At 36.6% G+C, this 19,444-nt stretch overlaps 1 pseudogene; it reads left to right on the top strand.

The window, feature by feature from the left end:
• The first annotated feature begins 630 nt into the window (after positions 1–630).
• Positions 631–18,076, top strand: LOC141508946 (vomeronasal type-2 receptor 26-like; annotated as a pseudogene).
• The last annotated feature ends 1,368 nt before the right edge of the window (positions 18,077–19,444 follow it).

Below are 19,444 nucleotides of genomic sequence, written 5' to 3'. Positions count from 1 at the left end.
TAATATATCCTTTCTAATCTCCTCTGAATTGAATTTTTATGAGGGCCAAAAAACACTTTTTCAAAATTTCATTTAATCAATGTTCTCTGTATTGTGTATTTTTTTCTTTGGTCATGAATTCTTCTCCAATTCATAATGCTGAAAATAATTTATTAATTTGATTCTAATTTTTATTGATGTTATTTTTATATTTATTTTACATATCCATTTAGAGATTATGCTGATGATTTCAGGTGAGTAATATATTTTCTACCAAACTAATATCCAGTGTTTCCAATAATATTTGTCATATTTTCTTTTTTATGATTGTACTGAATTATTCTATTTTATGAAAATTTACTAATTGATTATCTAAAGAATTTGGTAGATTTGAATGGTAGAACCCCAATGCCCTCACTCTAGAAATGAGTAAGATGATAAAAGCCCTAGTGTCTGAGTCTTTGCTAGTAGAAAAAGAAAAATATTTAGAAATAGCAATGTGTTACCAAAAAGAATGAAAGGGTGACCATGGCCATACATTGTAGCCCTAAAATTATACTTTCATGTGGCTGACGAAATTCTTCATCTGGAATTTTCAGTTCCTTTTTAGGGGACAATAGAATCAAAAAATAATCCTTAGACTTGATAATCTCCCTCCCTCTGCAGGTGGATGGTCAAACACTATTATCAGGTCCTGGCCTTCATATTTGCTATAGAAGAGATCAACAAAGACCCCAATCTGTTACCCAACATCACTCTGGGATTCCACATCTACAAAGCCCTTCACAGTGATGACACGAACTTGGAAAGTTCCCTCATGTGGTTGTCAGGTCAAGGACAGACCATTCCAAATTACAGCTGTGAGAGGCAGAGCAAGTCTGTAGCAGTCATTGGAGGAGCCACTTCTGAACTGACTGTCTCCATGGGAAACCTACTTGAGCTCTATAAGTTCCCACAGGTAGGGAGGGAATCAGTCTATGCTGGTTGAATCGAAGAGACCAGATCTTAGAGGATCTGCCACTTGAAATACAGTCCTGAAATAACTTTAACAAATTCTGATATCTAATTTACTTTACAGGTAGAGCTCCCTTTTCTTAGAGAAGAAAAAGAAAACAAGGAGCTAGATGAGATCAGACTTTTCCCCTTCATCAGGTCTTGTAGAAAATTAGACAATGGAATCTTCCAAAAGTTTATTAAGCATCTAAAATTTGCCAATTTCTTCATTCAATGATAAAGATTCAAAGAAATACAGAGACAGAAACTGCTTAATTTGTTTTAGTTAGGACAGGTTTTATGAAGGAGATGATCCCTGGGTGGAAGTCTGAACGACCAGAAATATTTTAATAGGTAGAGATGAAGAATGAGCCCATTCCAGGTAGAGGGGAGAAAGATGCCAGGTTCAAATATGGAATGGTGGGATGGGATAATAGTTTGCTGCAATAAATTCATTAAACTGAAAATTGGCTCATATTTGTTTCCTATTAAGATCCACTGTGGTCTCTTTGATCCCCTCCTAAGTGACCCACTTCAGTTTCCTTCTGTTTATCAGATGGCCTCCAGGCACACATCTCTTCCCCTTGCCATGTTGAGATTAATCCTGCATTTCAACTGGAACTGGTTGAGTCTTACTGTCTCAGATGAATCACATGGTGAGAAATTTCTCAGGGACCTTCAAGAAGAAATGGACAAAAATGATGTCTGTGTGGCCTTCATACAAAAGATCAGGACTGGTTAACCACTGGGAGAAGACTCTTTTCATGTTTTGATAAATAATATAATAGCTTCTCAAACCAATGTGATTGTGACTTATGGAGATATAAATTTGCTTCTGAGTCTGATATTTACAAGGTATCCTCATTGGGTTCTAAGAAGAATGTGGATCACCATAAGTCATTGGTAAATTGCCAGAAAAACTGGATTTAGCCATTTTTATAGCTTCCATGGGGCCTTGATATTTTCTGAACAGACAAATAAGATTCCTGGGTTCAAAGATTTTCTGAAAACCATGAACCCTGGCAAATATCCAGAGAGTGGTTTCCTCAGAACCTTCCGGAAATCAGCTGTTGGTTGTATATTTGAATATGGAGAGAAAGATGGATGGTCCTGTTCACCAAATAACTCTAAAGACACAATGCGTTTGAATGATTTAGACATCACTATGACCAGAGTTCCATTGTCTACAATGCTGTGTATGCTGTGGCCTGGGCCCTTCATGAAATGTTCTTGGTGGGATTACAAATGGTATCCAATATAGGAGACAACTGGGTTGTTCACCCCTGGAAGGTAAGGTTCTCTCCTATAGGCACGGATGTCTAAATCTCTGATAGTAGGAACTCAGTATATTGTCCAGTAAAGAAATAAGGGGTTAGTGACTCAGCTTACCTCTTTATTTAGTCTGCTTAGCACACTCGGGGAATACTTTCTGATGCTTTGAAAGTTATGATCATTTCATGTTTCTGTGACAGGATGCAGGAATGAGAATTCAGTTCAAATGGTTCCTGAGGGACTTTACTATCCCAGTACATATTCAAGTCATTTGGAATAATGTTAGACAGCATTGAGTCTAGCAAAGAAGTTGTTAGGAGAAGAGTAGGACCATAAACACTACAGGTTCCATACATCCAACAGATTCTGAGGAAGTTAGAACCATGTATCTCACCATTCTCTGGAAGACTTAGGTATGCCAAGGCAGCATGATACAGTGGAGAGAGTTATTGCTTCAAAATCTTAGAATTCTGGATCAAATCCTACCTCTCAAACTTATTCCTCATGTTTCACTGTACAAATTATTTGATTTTCATAAGTTTCATCTATAAATAAATTTAGACTAAATGACCTCTGAAGCCTTCCATCTTTAGATCAAAATATGAACATGGGATGTCAATCTCAAAGCAAGTGTGTGTGAGTGTATATATGTCCCCTGGGATTCTTGTTTCTCCCATCTCCAGTCTATCATTGAAAGAGGGGCAGCTTGGTGGTGCAGTGGATAGAGAGCACTGACTTTGAAGTTAGAAGGAAGGGAGTTCAAATCAGGCCTCAGACACTGGACTAGCTGTGTGACCTTGGACAAGTCACTTAACCCTGACTGCCTTTTATCCAGGGCCATTTCCAATAGTCCAATAGGCCACTGAATCTAGATGGCTCTAGGGAAGAAAGTTAGACTGCCGATTAAGCATAATGTCCTCTCACTCAAATTCAGTTCATGGCTCCCTGATGTTGTGGTCTTCTTCGATAATGAAGGACAAACATCATCATCAGTGATGTTAAGTGAAAAGTAATTTGAAATGTATGCAATGAAGATAAGCAAAAAAAGATGAAAAAATAATCCTTACATAATGAGTTGACAATATGAATTAATGTATATATATATATATACATATTTTTATTTCTATAATGTTATCTATAATTTTATATGTATATTGTGAATATATATAAATCTATACACACACAAAATAAAAATAAATGTTATACAAATCCTATAGAGGTAAAAAGTATTGATGTATTCATACACAATAAATATAAAAACATATTATAGAAGATTATAAATACCAATAAAGCTCAAATTGTTATGAAGGAAGACCAAAATTAAGAAAACTATCTTCCCAGGGAGGCTAGGTGGCCCAGTGGATAGAGCACCGGCCCTGGAGTCAGGAGTACCTGAGTTCAAATCCAGACTCATACACTTAATAATTACCTAGCTGTGTGGCCTTGGGCAAGCCACTTAACCCCATTGCCTTGCAAAAAACATAAAAAAGAGAAAGAAAACTAACTTCCTAAAGGACATCTGATGATGTCACTCTCCTGGCCCACAATTACCTTCTACTCTTGGTCAGAAATCATAAATGACTTCCTTTAATTTCTAAGAGAAAATAAAAAATACTCAGAATTAAAACTCTTGAAGTCTTTGATTTCAGTTTTCCTACACTATACCTCAACATCTTATATATTCCAACAACTCCTAAAAGTTCTCTGAATTAGGATTAAGTTATCCAGTTCCAGGCTTCTTCATAAGCACTTTGACTGAGACATATTGTTCCCTCGCCTCTGACTCCTAGAATCTGGAGCCTCATTGCCGATCACCTACAAAAAATCCTTTTTCAATTCCCTTGTCAACCAAGAGGACATTTGTAAAGATTATTTAGCCCAGGGCCCTGCACATGGTAGATGCTTAATACATACTTCTTCTTCCTTTATAATTTGGTTGTATTTTTGTCCTAGAATCACACTGAATTTACTTTTCTGCTTCAGTGAGGCAGTTGCCAAAAGAATGTAAATTCTTTGAGGGCAGGTACTTATTCTCATTTTATAACTTAAGTACCCAGTTCAGTTGCTTGGAACTATAGGACACTTAATAAATGATTATAAAGACTTATTACATTGCATTGAAAGCATTCTGATTAATTATGGGGGTGATCTCTGCATAACTCCACTAGCACCAAACTAAGTTCTCTTTCTCTACCTCCTTTCCCATTTCCACTTTCAGCAAACTGCACCTTTTTGGTTTTTTCTTCCAAGTTGAAAGATTCTTACTGATATTTGGTCCAACCATCTAGCCTGATAAGACCTTTTTGGATACTGTTCTGTTATGTACTTTATTAGCAATCCATTCCAACACTTGAAAAATTTTAAGTGTTGTTCTATCCCAATACATATTCAAGTCATTTGGAATAGTGTTAGACAGCATTGAGTCTAGCAAACATCCTGAGGGACTCTACTTAGGAGCTTCTTTCTAATTTCCTTCACTTTTAGCTTCATTTCTTTCTGAAGAACCTCCAGTTTAACAACAGTGCTGGGAATCAGGTGCTCTTGGACAAGAACAGAAACTCCGTGGCAAACTATGATATTCTCAACTATGCGACCTTTGATAATCACACTGAAGCTCCAGTGAAAGTGGGAGAGTTTATTCATCAGGCTCCATTTGGCCAAGATTTCACCATTCAGGAGAAGATAATAGTGTGGCCCAAGTTGAGGAAACAGGTAAAGAATGATTGAGATGCTAGTTTTTTGAAAGATATAAACATAAGAACACAGACCATCTGAATAGTCATTAGAATTTTCAAACCTAGGATAAATGGCACAAGCAGTCTAGAGAAATCAGTTTGTCAATCAAGGTTTTAGTGTTAGTTTAGTTTTCCTGGGGGAAGGATAAGGATCCCAGGTGAAAAGTCCAAGGAACAGGGAGAATTCTGTCTAATCAGGACAGCAAGAACATCATCTGCTCCATGTTATCCAAGGGAGAAGGAAGGGGGAATCTTCAGGAACATGCTACTAGATCTAATGATCTTGGTCATTTGCTACTAAGCCATGTAAAGTAGCTATGGCCTGACTACGGGTTGTCCAATTTCTAGCTCTAAACTTCATTCATGTTTATCATGTTTTCCCATTTTATATCATACCATGTCACACAATGATAAATATACCAATTCCCTCTGCTATATGGATCCCTTTCTTTGTAATAGCAATGACACAAAGTAGAAGACAAAGGAAATTTGACAAAAATCAACTTTTATATCACGAAATAGACCAAAATATCTAATCAAGTCACTATAAACAGCTCAATCACCTATAGATTTTAGGTTGATCAGGATAAACAATTCAGGAAATGTGAATGTAGATAACCAGTAGGACTGAGGGAGAGATTGACCAATTTTATTTAAAAACACAAATCCTTTCTCATTCATTCATACTTGTATTCATTCCAAGAGAATTTGTTAAAGACTGTATGAACTCAGTACTGGGTTGGATGTTTGAGATGATACAAAAATATCAATATCCTTCATATGTGACTTCTTCTTCTTGGCTATAGATAAAAAGGTATGAGTTAAAGGATAATTGCTCTGAATTCGTGGTTAGGAAAATTTCAAACTTTACCCTACAGTTGGGCTCCCTGACTAGCTTTACTTTGTTTTATTGGCCTCTTCATGGTTGAAGCAAAATACAGGATCCTAGAAAATTGTAGGTCACCAAAAAGTAGGTATGTTTATACTCTCCAGATAGACATATAAGGGATGGGAAAATAGGAGAAGAAGCTGAAATTTTCTCAGGACTTCCTTCAATACAGGTCTTCAGCTCCAAAATGTGTGTAAGAACTGATGATCCTTAAGACTTCTCCCTTCTCTGCCACAGTTCAGTCTTGATTTTGCTCCTGAGAGGGATGCTGAAATACTAAACTTGCTCCAATCTCTCCACTTTCAGTCTTCAGAATCTTTAGTTCTGAAAAATGTTTTGACTTTTTTTTCCATAAATTTCTTTGGTTTTTACTAAGAGTCTCAAACAACGTCTTTAAGAGATTCAAAGAAATGAAAATGTTCAATTCAAATTTGGTACTGACTGTCATTTACCTAATGCTTTTAACTTTATAAAGGTACCATTTTAAAATCTGTTAAGTGGGAAGAATAATCAATAAAACACATTTTTACACACTACATACACACACAAACACATACAGGAAGAGCTTTAATATTTGTGGTCCTGAAGGAATTCACTGGTGTGTATTTAGCAGCGTCTACAGTCTCAAGCCTCAAAAAGTGACAGGAAGTGTCTCTGATATCCTTTCTAAAATAACTTCTCCAAAACATTTTGCTTGAGAGCCTTAGAAAAAGTCTCTTTGGGGGCGGCTAGGAGGCGCAGTGGATAGAGCACCGGCCCTGGAATCAGGAGTACCTGAGTTCAAACCCAGTCTCAGATACTTAATAATTACCTAGCTGTGTGGCCTTGGGCAAGCCACTTAAGCCCATTTGCCTTGCAAAAACCCCCCCTCAAAAAAGAAAAAGTCTCTGTGGTAAGAAATTCTGATATTTGACATTTTTCCCTCTGAAGAAGATTTTAAAATCCTCTTCTAGTAACAATAACAAACCAAAAGACATACAAACACAGTTGCAACTCTGCTATTGGTATTATTCAGTCTTTTAGTCTTATCCAATTCTTTGTGACTCTATTGTGAAGGACACAAGGCCTTTCTACCCTCCATTCTTACAAAGTGGGTCCAGTTCTGTGACTGTTTCAGGATATTATCTTTCTATGTCATGGTCTCCAATTCCATTTTTGTTTTGTCTTTTTTTTTTACTTTATATTTCATTTTACTTTTCCCCAGTTAAATGGAAAAACAAGTTTCAACATTAACTTTCAAAACTCTGAGTTCTGAATTTTCTCCCTTCCTCTGACTCCAATCCCTCTATTGAGAAAGTAAGTTATTTGATATAGGTTAAAAATGTGTAGTCCTGAAAAACATTACCAAAAAAAGACATATTGTAAACATAAACATAATCCCTCCCCAAAAAACCCTCAAGAAAAATAATGTAAAAAAAAGACACCATCAGCTCTGTCTTTGGAATGTATACTATTCTTTATCAAGAGTTCTTTTGGGTCATAGCATTGCTGAATAAAGGTAAGTCATTCACAGCTAATCATCCTGCAATGTTGCTGTTACTTTGTATTTCCCATGTATTTCCTATGGCATCTGCTCATACAATTTTTTTTAAATGAGAACATCCTGTTATCATTTCTTATAACAAAATAGCATTTCATCTTAATCACATACCACATTTTGGTCAGTCATTCCGCAAATGATGGGCATCCCCCCCAATTTCTAGTTCCTTGCCACTAGAAAAGAACTCTCTGAATATCCTTATACATTTTGGTTCTTTTACTTCCTGTTGTTTCAACTCTGGAATTGCTAGGTCAAAGGTAGGCATGGTTTTATAGCCCTTTACTCATAGTTCCAAATTGCTCTATGGAATTGCTGAATCCCGTCTTAATAGTGTATTAATGTCTCATTTTTCCTATATCTACTCTAACATTTGTCATTTTCTCTTTTTCTATTAGCCTAATAGGTATAAAGTAGTACCACAGAATTGTTCCAACTCACATTTCTCCTGTCAATAGTGAGTTAGAACATTTTTTAAAAAATGATTTAAATAGATACTATTGATAACCTCATCTGAAACTATAGAGAATGGCTCTTATTTTTTTTATAAATTTCACCCAATTCTCTTTGTTTGAGAAATAAGAAAAAGCAGAAAAACATTTTAATATTTTCCCTCAAAGTTGCTATTCATAACTGTATTCCCCCTCATTCTACTCCCCCCATCCCCATTTATTCCATCTCCCTCTTTTCATTCATTTTCTCAAGTGTTTTACCTCTACCTCCTTCCACAATCTTTCCTCCCTTCTATCACCTACTCTGTCCCCTTTCTCCCATCCCTTTCCTCTCCTACTTCCCTTTAGAATAAGATGATTTCTTTTTTTACATACTTTTTTTTCAATTTTTCCCATAGCTACATGCAAAAGGAAGTTTCAACATTTATTTCCAAAGCCTTGAATTCCAAATTTTCTCCCTTCCTCCTACTTTACTCCTGACTCTACTATGAGAAAGCAAGTTACTTGATGTAGCCATGAAAAACATTACTACAAGGCATGTTGTAAAAGTAAACATAACCCCTACCCTCACAAAGAAAGAGGAACCTCAAGAAAAATAAAAAGTGTTCATAAAGTTTCTGATTTTGCCTTCATAGGTAGACTCCCAAGTATTTTATGCTATCTGGAGTTATTTTAAATGAGATTTCTCTTTCTATCTCTTGCTGCTATATCTTGTTAGTAATATATAAAAATGTTGAGGTTTTATGTGGGTTTATTATATATCCTGTGGATATAAAGTTGCTTATTGTTTCCAGTAGTTTTTTTTTAGATCATTTTCTAGGGTTCTCTAGGTATACCATCATATCATCTGCAAAGAGGGTGATTTTTGTTTCTTCATTATTACTAATTCTAATTCCTTCAATTTCTTTTTTTTTCTCTTATTGCTAAACCTAGCGTTTCTAACACAATATTGAATAATGGTGATAACAAGGATCCTTTTTCAACTCTGATCTTATTGAGAATGCTTCTAGCTTATCCCCTTGCATATAATACTTGGTGGTGGTTTCAGATAGGTACTGCTTATCATTTTAAAGAATAATCCATTTATTTCTATGCTGTCTAGTGTTTTTTGGTAGGAATGGGTGCTGTATTTTGTCCAAAGTATTTTCAGCATCTATTGAGATAATCAAGATTTCTGTTATGTTTGTTATTGATATAGTTAATTATGCTGACAGTTTTCCTAATATTGAACCAAATCTGGGATTCCTGGTATAAATCCTGCTTGGTCATAATGTATTATCCTAGTGATAACTTGCTATAATTGTTTTTGCTAATATTATATTTAATATTTTTGCATCCATATTAATTAGGGATGTCCCAGTTCATTCTTCTCTTACTTATTCACTCCATCTTTTTAATTATATATTAGTCCTTCAAATTCAATTCCTACCTGTGCCTTGTCTATATAAACTCTTGTCTCTGACTACCCTAATAAATGAGATGTTCATTTGAGTTGTCAGTATCAGGAATATAAGCAGTGCAACATCATTAAGTCCCTTATGATTTGCCCTTCCTACTTACCTTTTTTAATACTTCATTGAATCTTGTAGTTGAAGATCACATTTTCTTTTTAGTTCTGATTATTTTAACAGGAAAGTTTGAAAGTCCTCTATTTCACTGAATGTCCACTTTTTCCCTTGAAAGAATGTTAAATTTTACCATACTTGATTCTTGGTGGTAATCTGAGCTCCTTTTGCCTTATGGAACATCATATTCAAAGCCCTATGATCCCCTAATGTAGAAGTTGTTAAATCTTGTGTTATTCTGACTGTGGCTCGATAATATTTGGATTTTGTTTCTGGCTGCTTGCAATACTCTCTCTCTGATTTGATAGCTCTGAAATTTGCCTATGATATTCCTGGTAGTTTTTATTTTGGGATCTCTTTCATGAGATGTTTGGTGGATTCTTTCTTTTCTTTTCTTTTTTTCTCCTCTTCTCTTCTCTTCTCTTCTCTTCTCTTCTCTTCTCTTCTCTTCTCTTCTCTTCTCTTCTCTTCTCTCCTCTCCTCTTCTCTTCTCTTCTCTTCTCTTCTCTTCTCTTCTCTCTTCTCTTCTCTTCTCTTCTCTTCTCTTCTCTTCTCTTCTCTTCTCTTCTCTTCTCTTCTCTTCTCTTCTCTTCTCTTCTCTCTCTCTCTCTCTCTCTCTCTCTCTCTCTCTCTCTCTCTCTCTCTCTCTCTCTCTCTCTCCAAAGTTTACAATTTCCCTCCTAATCTCACTTTCTCACTTCCCTCTCCCCACCCCCCACAGAAGGAAGTCTCATAGGTTTTCTACGTTTATTTCCTATACATTGATCTAAATTGAATGTGCTGAGAGAGAAATCATATCCTTAAGGGAAAAAAATAAAATATAAGAGATAGCAAAATTATGTAATAGGATAATTGCTTTTTTTAATTAAAGGTAATGGTCCTTGGTCTTTGTTCAAACTCCACAGTTCTTTCTCTGGATATAGATGGTATTCTTCATCACAGATACCTCAAAATTATCCCTGATTGTTGTACTGATGGAATGAACAAGTCCATTAAGATTGATCATCAACCCCATGTTGCTGTTAGGGTGTACAATGTTCTTCTGGTTCTGCTCATCTCATTCAGTATCAGTTCATGCAAATCTTTCCAGGCTTCTCTGAATTTCCAGCCCTCCTGGTTTCTAATAGATCAATAATATTCCATAACCTACATATACCACAATTTGTCCAGTCATTCCCCAATTGATGGACATTCAGTTGATTTCCAATTCTTTGCTACCACAAATAGGACTGCTATGAATATTTTTGTACAAGTGATATTTTTACCCTTTTACATGATCTCTTCAGGGTATAGACCCAGGAGTGGTATTGCTAGATCAAAGGGTATGCCCATTTTTATTGCCCTTTGGGCCTAATTCCAAATTGCTCTCCAGAAAGGTTGAATGAGTTCACAGCTTGTTTGGTAGATTCTTTTCAATTTCTATTTTACCCTTTGCTTCTAGAATATCTGAGCCCTTTTCATTGATACTTTCTTGAAGATGATGTTCATGTTTTTCCTGTCATGGTTTTCAAGTAGGCCAATAATTTTGAAATTGTCTCTCTTGGGTCTGTGTTCCAGATAAATTGTTTTTTTCCCAGGAGATAGTTCACATTTTCTTCTAGTTTTTCATCCTTTTGGGTTTTTTTTTTTTTTGTTTCTTGATTTCTCACTAAGTCATCAGCTTCCCTTTGCTACATTCTATATTTTAAAGAATTATTTTCTTCAGTGAGATTTTTGTATCTCCTTTTCCTTTGGCCAATTCTGCTTTTTAAGGCAATCCCTTATTAGTTTTTTGTACTTCTTTTTATTTGGTCCAGTATGCTTTTTAAGTTGTTATTTTCTTCAGTGTTTGTATCTCTTTAACCAAGCTGCTGATCCAGTTTTCATGATTTACCTACATCACTTGCATTTCTCTTCCCAATTTTTTCTCTACCCTCCTTATTTGTTTTTCAAAATCCTTTTTGAGCTCTTCCATAGCCTGAGTCCAATTCCTATTTTTCTTGGAGGTTTTGGATGAAGAAGCTCCCCCCTTGTTATCTTCTGAGTGTGTGTTTTGATCTTCCTTATCATCAAAGTAACTGTCAATGGTCAGATTTATTTTCTTCTGTTGTTTGATCATTTCCTTAGCTTCTGATTTGATTTTAACTCTTTGTTAAGGTAGGCTCTACTTTCAGGGTAGATGACTTACTGCCCCAAACTTCTGAGTGTTTTTGCAACTGTTTTCAGAGATTCTGTAAGTTTTCAGTTCTTTCAAGTTCTTATCATCTAATGAGAAGTTATGACTACTCTCTGTCTCTGGTCTCTGGGAAACTTTCTACTCTGGAACTGTGAGGACAGTTACTGCTCTGCTGCAGCAGTAATCTCTGTGGCTACTGCTCCTTTTCCTGGCACTGGGGCCCCAAACTATGACACAGATCAGAGTATGGGCAAAGTAACAAAGTCTTGCCTTGGGGATAGTAAAGGGATCCCTGTAAACTCCTGACCTTTTTACTGCTCATGCCTTGAGAGCTCTGGAAGCATCTACCACTGTTGATTCAGTGGATCCTGAAGCCTGTTCTAAGTCTACTGGGCTCAGGTCAATATAACTGAGGTGTGCTCTGGGCTGGCTCTACTCTCACCCCAATGCAATAGAGTTGTCTTGCTAACCTTCCGTGTTGTCCTTGGCAATCCATGGTCTGAGAGATCTGGAAATTGTCATGGCTTCCATTGACCCAGTCTCCAGAGTTTCTGTTACTGGATGGCTGGGACTGGTTCACTGTGGTGTAGTCCTTGCTGCTTTGTGCTACAATCTCACCCTGGTGCAAGAGAACTTTCTTGCTGATATACCAAGTTATCTTGGGTTGGAAGATTATTTCACTCAGTCTTTTTGTGGGTTCTGCTGCTCTAGAACTTGGGTAGAGTCAATATTTAAGGTATTTGGGGTAGTTCGGCAGAGAGCTTGGGCCAGTCCCTGCATTTACTCTGCCATCTTGGCTCTATTTTCTCCTTTATTTTTGATATTTTACAAGATCTTTTCCAATGAGTCTTGTCTTCTTTTTATGTGGCCAAAGACATCAGTCTTTATTTTCAAGAGACTAACCTGTATTGATTTTTTTGAAGAATCGATTGATTTGATCTTTTTGCTAACCCAGTGACTCTCTACCAACACAATTCAAATATGACAATTCTGCTGTGCTGAGATTTTCTTATATTCCAAATATCATAGCCATCCTTAGCTACTAGAAAAAAAAACCTATAGCTTTAACTGCATAGATTTTTGTTGGCAAGGTGTGTTTCCTTTACTATTTTATATATTGTCTAGATTTGCCATAGCTTTCCTTCCAAGGAGAAGACTCTTTTAATTCATGTTTATGGTCACCATCTCAAGTCAAGAATATAAAACATTCCACTGCTTTCATTTCTTTTCCCTCTAATTATCAGGAAGAGATGGGACCCATTAAGGAGATCTTGTTTTTCTTTTGTTTTGTTTTTGTTTTTTTTAAATTTTAAGCATCAAGAGTTTTCATTCTCTTCAAGAGACCTCTTAATTCTTCTGTTTCTGCCCTCAGAAAGGTATTGTCTGTATTTCTGAGATTGATGATATTTCTCCTGGGTAACAATTCCAACTTTTGTTTCATCCAGTCTGGCAGTTATGAAGACGTACTTTGCATATTAGTTCAATAAACAAGGAGATAATAGTCAACCTTGTCATCTTCCTTTTTTGAATATTAAACCAATCAAATGTTTAATGTTTAGTTCTTTGCCCACATACAGGTTCCTATGGAATCAAATACCATGATCTGGAAGTCCCATCTCTTTGAGGATTCGCCACATTTGTTGTAAACCACACAGTCAATGTTTAGTCAATGAATTAGCAGTAGATTTTTTTTTCCTGCAACTCTCTTGCATTCTCCATAATCCAATGAATGTTGTCAATTATTTTCTATACTTCTGCCTCTTTGAAAACCAGCCTGCTTTTTTGGTTGAATTATTGTTAAAGCCTAGCTTATAAAATCTTAAGCATATCCTTGCGGGCATGTGAAATGAGGGCAATTGCTCAATCATTTTTAACATTCTTTGGCATTGTTGTTCTCTAAAATTGGCCTGTAAAATGATCTTAATCCAGAGGGCATTGGTGTGTTTTCCACATTAACTGCACAATCTTTTAGTTTTAAGCAGATGAGTTGGAATTCTATTATGTCCATTCCGTCTTATTGTTAGCAGTTTCCTAAGGCATACGTGATTTCATTCTCCAGGATGTCTGGCTCTTGGTCAGTAACCACACAATTGTGTTATTGGTAACAGGAAGATTTTACTGGAATTGTTGCTTTGCATATTCTTCCCACCTCTTCAAATTATGTTCTTCTTCTGCTAAATCCCTAATACTCTTACCTTTAATCATGAATATTTTTGCATGAAATTTTTCCTTGATAGCTCTAATTTTCTTTTCTATTCTATTGTTTTCCTCTATTTCTTTGCCTTGCTTATTTTTTTTTTTTTTTAGGTTTTTGCAAGGCGAACAGAGTTAAGTGGCTTGCCCAAGGCCACACAGCTAGGTAATTATTAAGTGTCTGAGACCAGATTTGAACCCAGGTACTCCTGACTCCAGGGCCAGTGTTTTATCCACTGCATCACCTAGCTGCCCCTCTTTGCCTTGCTTATTTAAGAAAACCTGAACTATTTGTGCTGACCCTAATACTATCCTCTCCCGCAGTTGGGAAATACAACTCCTAGGATTTTTTTAGCCCTCAGCCCCTTTTGCAAGGTAATTGATTCAAGCTTTGGTAAAATGACTACTATACTCATCTGAAAATAGTACTGGCAAGCTTTGCAGAATACTTAGTGTGTGTGTGTATTTCTACAAACAACCTAGCCATAGATAAAATCTAAGACATGAATAATGCTACCTCAAAAGCCTTTGGATCCCTCTCTGGGAAGCCAAACTCCTTACTCTAGATTCACTACAAGCTGTGACCCTGGATTCCATTCGAAAACCATGGAAGGAAGGCCTGTCTGCTGTTTTGACTGTGCCTCTTGCCCAGAGGGGCAGATTTCCAATCAGACTGGTAAGTCAAATGGATACTTTGATCTCCCTCATTAAACAAAGATTTAGGATAACAGAATGAAGCAGAATAAGTCTCCTAAGTAATGAACAGGAAAAGGAAACTTGTAGTTTATGAACATGATGTTTAGAGACAAAAGGGAATCCTAGAAGAAAGATCAAAAGCCTAGAGTGATCAATATTAGTGAAAGTTTGTGAATTTGAGATTCCCCCAAATTAGGGAATTGCTTAGGGATTGATTGCTGCAAAGAATACTTCTTTGCAAATATCTCTTACATTTAATGGGACTTTAGTTTTCAACAACTTTTTCCCATCAAAACAGAAATGAAAAAATATAAATCCTTCTATACTAAGTTTGACAGAAGAGAAATTAATACGGCCAATTATAATTACATAGTTAGTAACCAGATAAGGTACTGGACTGCAATCTATTGTGCTCTCCAATTCATTTCAACTGTTCCTCCTGGATATTTACCTATGTGATGCACTAGGGAGCCAAGAAGGAACAAATCTACCTATTCCCAATCCCATCAGTCACTCAGAAAATTCTTTGCCTTTCTGCTCAACACTCATCTATTTTTAGTACAGATTTTCATTTAATCAACACAAAACTTTGAATTTGGGGAAGATTCAAATATATTTTGAAAAGAATGGGAGAAAAACGAAAGTAAAGAATTCTATTGTGATGATTATTCCTAGAACAGTTCCTGGAGGAACCTCTGTGTAGGAAGTTCTTTCAGTAGTCAGTGGTAAAGTGATTGGGATGATGTCTTCTCAGCAGGAAAGGAGGAAAAGTGGTAAATTACGAGAAGCATCTACTGAACCTGTTTAAAAGGTATACTGGGCATTGTTCTCCTTACCTGAAATAGAAGGAATTGAGCAGGAACCTGACAGATTACAACAGAAAAAAGTTTTAAGCTTAAAACTAAAACAATCAAACAAAAAACCTCTGTACCCTTTCCATTCTTCTTTTAGCAAGGAGATCTCATTGAATATGCCCTCTTCATGAAGCAAAATAAGACTGGATGCTTATAAGGGAATTGAGCTAAGAATCATTACCTTTCACAAAGGGGAGCCCCTCAGCAACCCTCAGGTCCCCATTACCACTCACCCTAAAAGTGATCATCTAGCTTCTGCTAAAAGTCCCACAAGGAGAGGATATTCTTAGGAGCAATGGAGCCCTGGCCTTTCTAGACCACTTCCATTATTAAGGAACTTTCTCTGACAGGGAACCTATAGGATCTCTACTCAGTTCTGAACCTTTTTCAGGTTTGTCCTCTAGAACCAAAAGGACAAAAGTTTAGCCCTTCCTTCACATGGAATACATAGTACCAGTTCTCATGTACCTTTAAAATCTTCTCTTCTCAGGCAAATGGTCAGTTTCTTTCATTAGTTTTCCTAAGCCATTCAGAGTTGATGACAATCAAAGGAACTTAACAGTCATGTTGGTGAAGCCCAAAAGACATAATGTCAACAGAAGTTATAAAGAGACACTTCATGGATATATGAAGCATGAACAAGAAAGACAAAGGAACTAAAATGTTAAAAGTTGTAGGGGTTGCATGTCCACCCACATTCCAGAAGAGGTTGTGAAAGACTAATGTATTCAGAGCAAGGGAATCATTTTCTTGCAAGAAGAAACTACAAAGAATAGAGAACTCAAGCAATGAACCCTTTTAAAGATTATGGTCTAACTTTAGGAAATAAAGTCAGCAATAAAATGCATTTCTTTACTGTTATCATATTTATTATTGTTATTGTTACAGAGAATAGTACCTCATATATAGAAAGTACTCTGCAAATATTATTCATATAAGAGCTACTAATTTAGCCATTATCAAGTAGATGGAGCAGTGGATGAAGGACAGGAACTGAATTTAGAAAGACTCATATTCTTCATATTCCTGAGTTCAAATCAGAAACTTACTATGTGATTCTGGGAAAGTCATAACCCTGTTTACCCCAGCTTCATCATCAAAAAGGGGAAGAGCAGGATTAGAGAAAGAAATGCAAGTAATGGAGGTACCTTAGCCAAGAAAATATAAAAATGGGGTCACAAAAAGTCAGACACAATTCAAATTTGTTGCAATTTATTTAGTACTTTGAGATTTGTAAAGTTTTTAAATATTAAATCATTGGATCCCGATAACTTTATGAGGGAGAAATAATTGTCATCCCCATTATAGAGATGATTTATTTGGAGGAGAGAACACAAATTGAAATTGAGAACACAAAACAAAGAAGTATCTAAGTCAGAATTCAAATTCGGGTCTTTCAAGTCCTGTGTCCATCAGATTCTGATTTCCATGAAACCAGATGGAGCAAATTGTTTTATTTTGACAAGCACTTTCTGAGTCTCTAATAGGGAATATTTGCTAACATTAAAATATTGAGACTTTATGTTTGTTCTCTTCAGACACAGATAAATGTATTAAATGCCCAGAAGATCAATATCCCAATAAGGAGAGGACTCAATGCCTCCCCAAAGAGGTAACCTTCCTGGCCTATGAAGAGCCCTTGGGGATCACTTTGGCCTCAATAGGTATTTGCTTCTCTCTCCTCACAGCTCTGGTTCTCTGGGTATTTATAAAGCACCAAAACACACCCATAGTGAAAGCCAATAACTGGGATATTAGTTACCTTCTCCTCATCTCCCTCATCTTCTGCTTCCTCTGCTCTCTGCTCTTCATTGGTCGCCCAACTGCAATCAATTGCCTTCTCTGACAGACAACATTCGGAGTCATGTTCACAGTGGCCATCTCCTCTATTTTGGCCAAAACAATTACTGTGGTTCTGGCCTTCAGAGCCACCAGACCAGGCAGCAGGAGAAGGAAATGGGTGGGATCCAGAGTACCCATTTCTGTGGTTCTCTCTTGTACCTCGTTTCAAGGCATTATTTGTCGAATCTGGCTGCTGTTCTTCCCTCCATTCCCAGAGGCAGATACACACCCTGACCATGAACATATTATCCTACAATGCAATGAGGGTTCTCTCTTTGCTTTCTACCTTGCCCTGGGCTACATGGGATTCTTGGCCCTGGGGAGCTTCATTGTGGCTTTTCTGGCCAGTAATCTCCCTGACACCTTTAATGAAGCCAAGTTCATTACCTTTTAGCATGATGTTGTTCTGCAGTGTCTGGATCTCCTTTTTCCCCACATACCAGAGCACCAAGGGGAAAATGATGGTGGCTGTGGAGGTCTTCTCCATCTTGAGCTCCAGTACTGGCTTGCTAGGTTGTATCTTCATCCCCAAATGCTATGTGATCCTTCTGAAGCCACAGAGGAACATCAAGAAAACTTTAAAAAATAATTCCAAATGTTGAGTAGAGAATCAATCTGAAATATTCTGTATATCAACCACTAATAATGAGAGTTTTAACCACGCAAACTTGTCTTGCTTCCAAATGTCCCAGACTTATCCATCTGAACTCTACACTCTGCTGAACAACAGCTTCTAGCCCATTACACATTGCTGAGGTATCTTTCTGATCAGATGCCATCTTTCATCATTATTTCTCTTTTTCCTACATTCATTCCACTGAGTTATAACAATTCTTCCATGATTTTTACATGAACTGTTTTCTTTCCATTTCTTCAACCAGATTGTGTCACAGTCTTCTTCTGTTTGCTTCTGAGTTACTGAGAAACCTCAATTTTTATTTCTTCTTTAATTCTCCCCACAGTCTCTAGCAAGATTATAATTTTATTTTCATCCAATATATTTTTTGTTAGGTTTTTGCAAGGCAAATGGGGTTAAGTGGCTTGCCCAAGGCCACACAGCTAGGTAAAAGTGTTTGAGATCAGATTTGAACCCAGGTACTCCTGACTCCAGGGCCGGTTCTTTATCCACTGCGCCACCTAGCCACCCCCATCCAATATATTTTGTATCACATAATTTATATTTCTAATATCCATGATTGATTTATATTGTCTTGTTGAATCCAGTGATTAGACAGAGACAGAGAGACAGAGGTATAGATGATAGACATAGGTAAATATATATGTGTGTATGTATGTATGCATGTATATATGTATGTAAATGCGTATATGAAGGATTTGATGATAAAAAATGATTACTGAAAATTTTAGTAATCTAAAAAACAGACATGAATAGGCAAATAATTAATGATGCCTATCTAGATGATGCAGTGGATAGAAAATTAGAACTGGTGTCAGGAAGACTGAGTCCAGAGACTCATTTGATATGTGATCTTTGACAAGTCACTTAACCCAGTTTGCCTCTGTTTCTTCACCTATAAAAGAGGTCAAAGAAGGAAATTGCAGTGCACTCCAATATCTTTGCCAAGAAAACGCCAAATAAAATCATGAAGAGCCAAACATACCTGAAATGATAGAACAATAAAAACAACATCTTTCCCCTACCTACTTGCAAAGCTATCTCTTACAATATCTCATATTTTTAAGAGGAAGGTGAGGGGGAAAAACCAATAAAACTTTTCAACAACCAAAAGATCTGATGCTTCTGAAGATACTGATCTCTTCAAAAGTGTGTGTGGGGTGGATGGGTGGGCGGGGATGGGTGTCATCTTGTTTATTCCTTGGGGTCATTTTTTTGATCTTTATTATTTCATGACATTCAGTTTTGGTTACTTTATTGGTGTGGTTCTTCCCATTTAAATTTGTGTAGTCATTGTGTATATTGTTTTCTTAAAGGCTTTCCCCACTTCTTTGCATTGATCCTGTGTTCCATCTCATACAGCACAATTATATTCTAATTCATTCATGTATCATGATTTGTTCAACCATTTCCAAGTTAATCCAAGACCCACAGCTAGAGTCCTGACCTAGATCATAGGTTGCATGCAATTATAGGATTCAGACTTGGATTCAATTCTAGAGGTCATTTGGTCCAATACTATCTTGAAAGAAACAATGGCAGGAGACCTCAGACGCCAGACAAGATCAACAGGAAGTTTTGAGTAAGACAAGATGGTGCAGTGCCAAATGTGCCAGATCTGAGGTGAGGAAAGATCTGGGTTAAA

Source organism: Macrotis lagotis, chromosome 1 (assembly GCF_037893015.1).
Source record: "Macrotis lagotis isolate mMagLag1 chromosome 1, bilby.v1.9.chrom.fasta, whole genome shotgun sequence".
Classification (NCBI taxonomy): domain Eukaryota; kingdom Metazoa; phylum Chordata; class Mammalia; order Peramelemorphia; family Peramelidae; genus Macrotis; species Macrotis lagotis.
The sequence above is the reverse complement of the archived record's forward strand: the minus strand, read 5'-3'. Positions and strand labels throughout refer to the sequence as shown.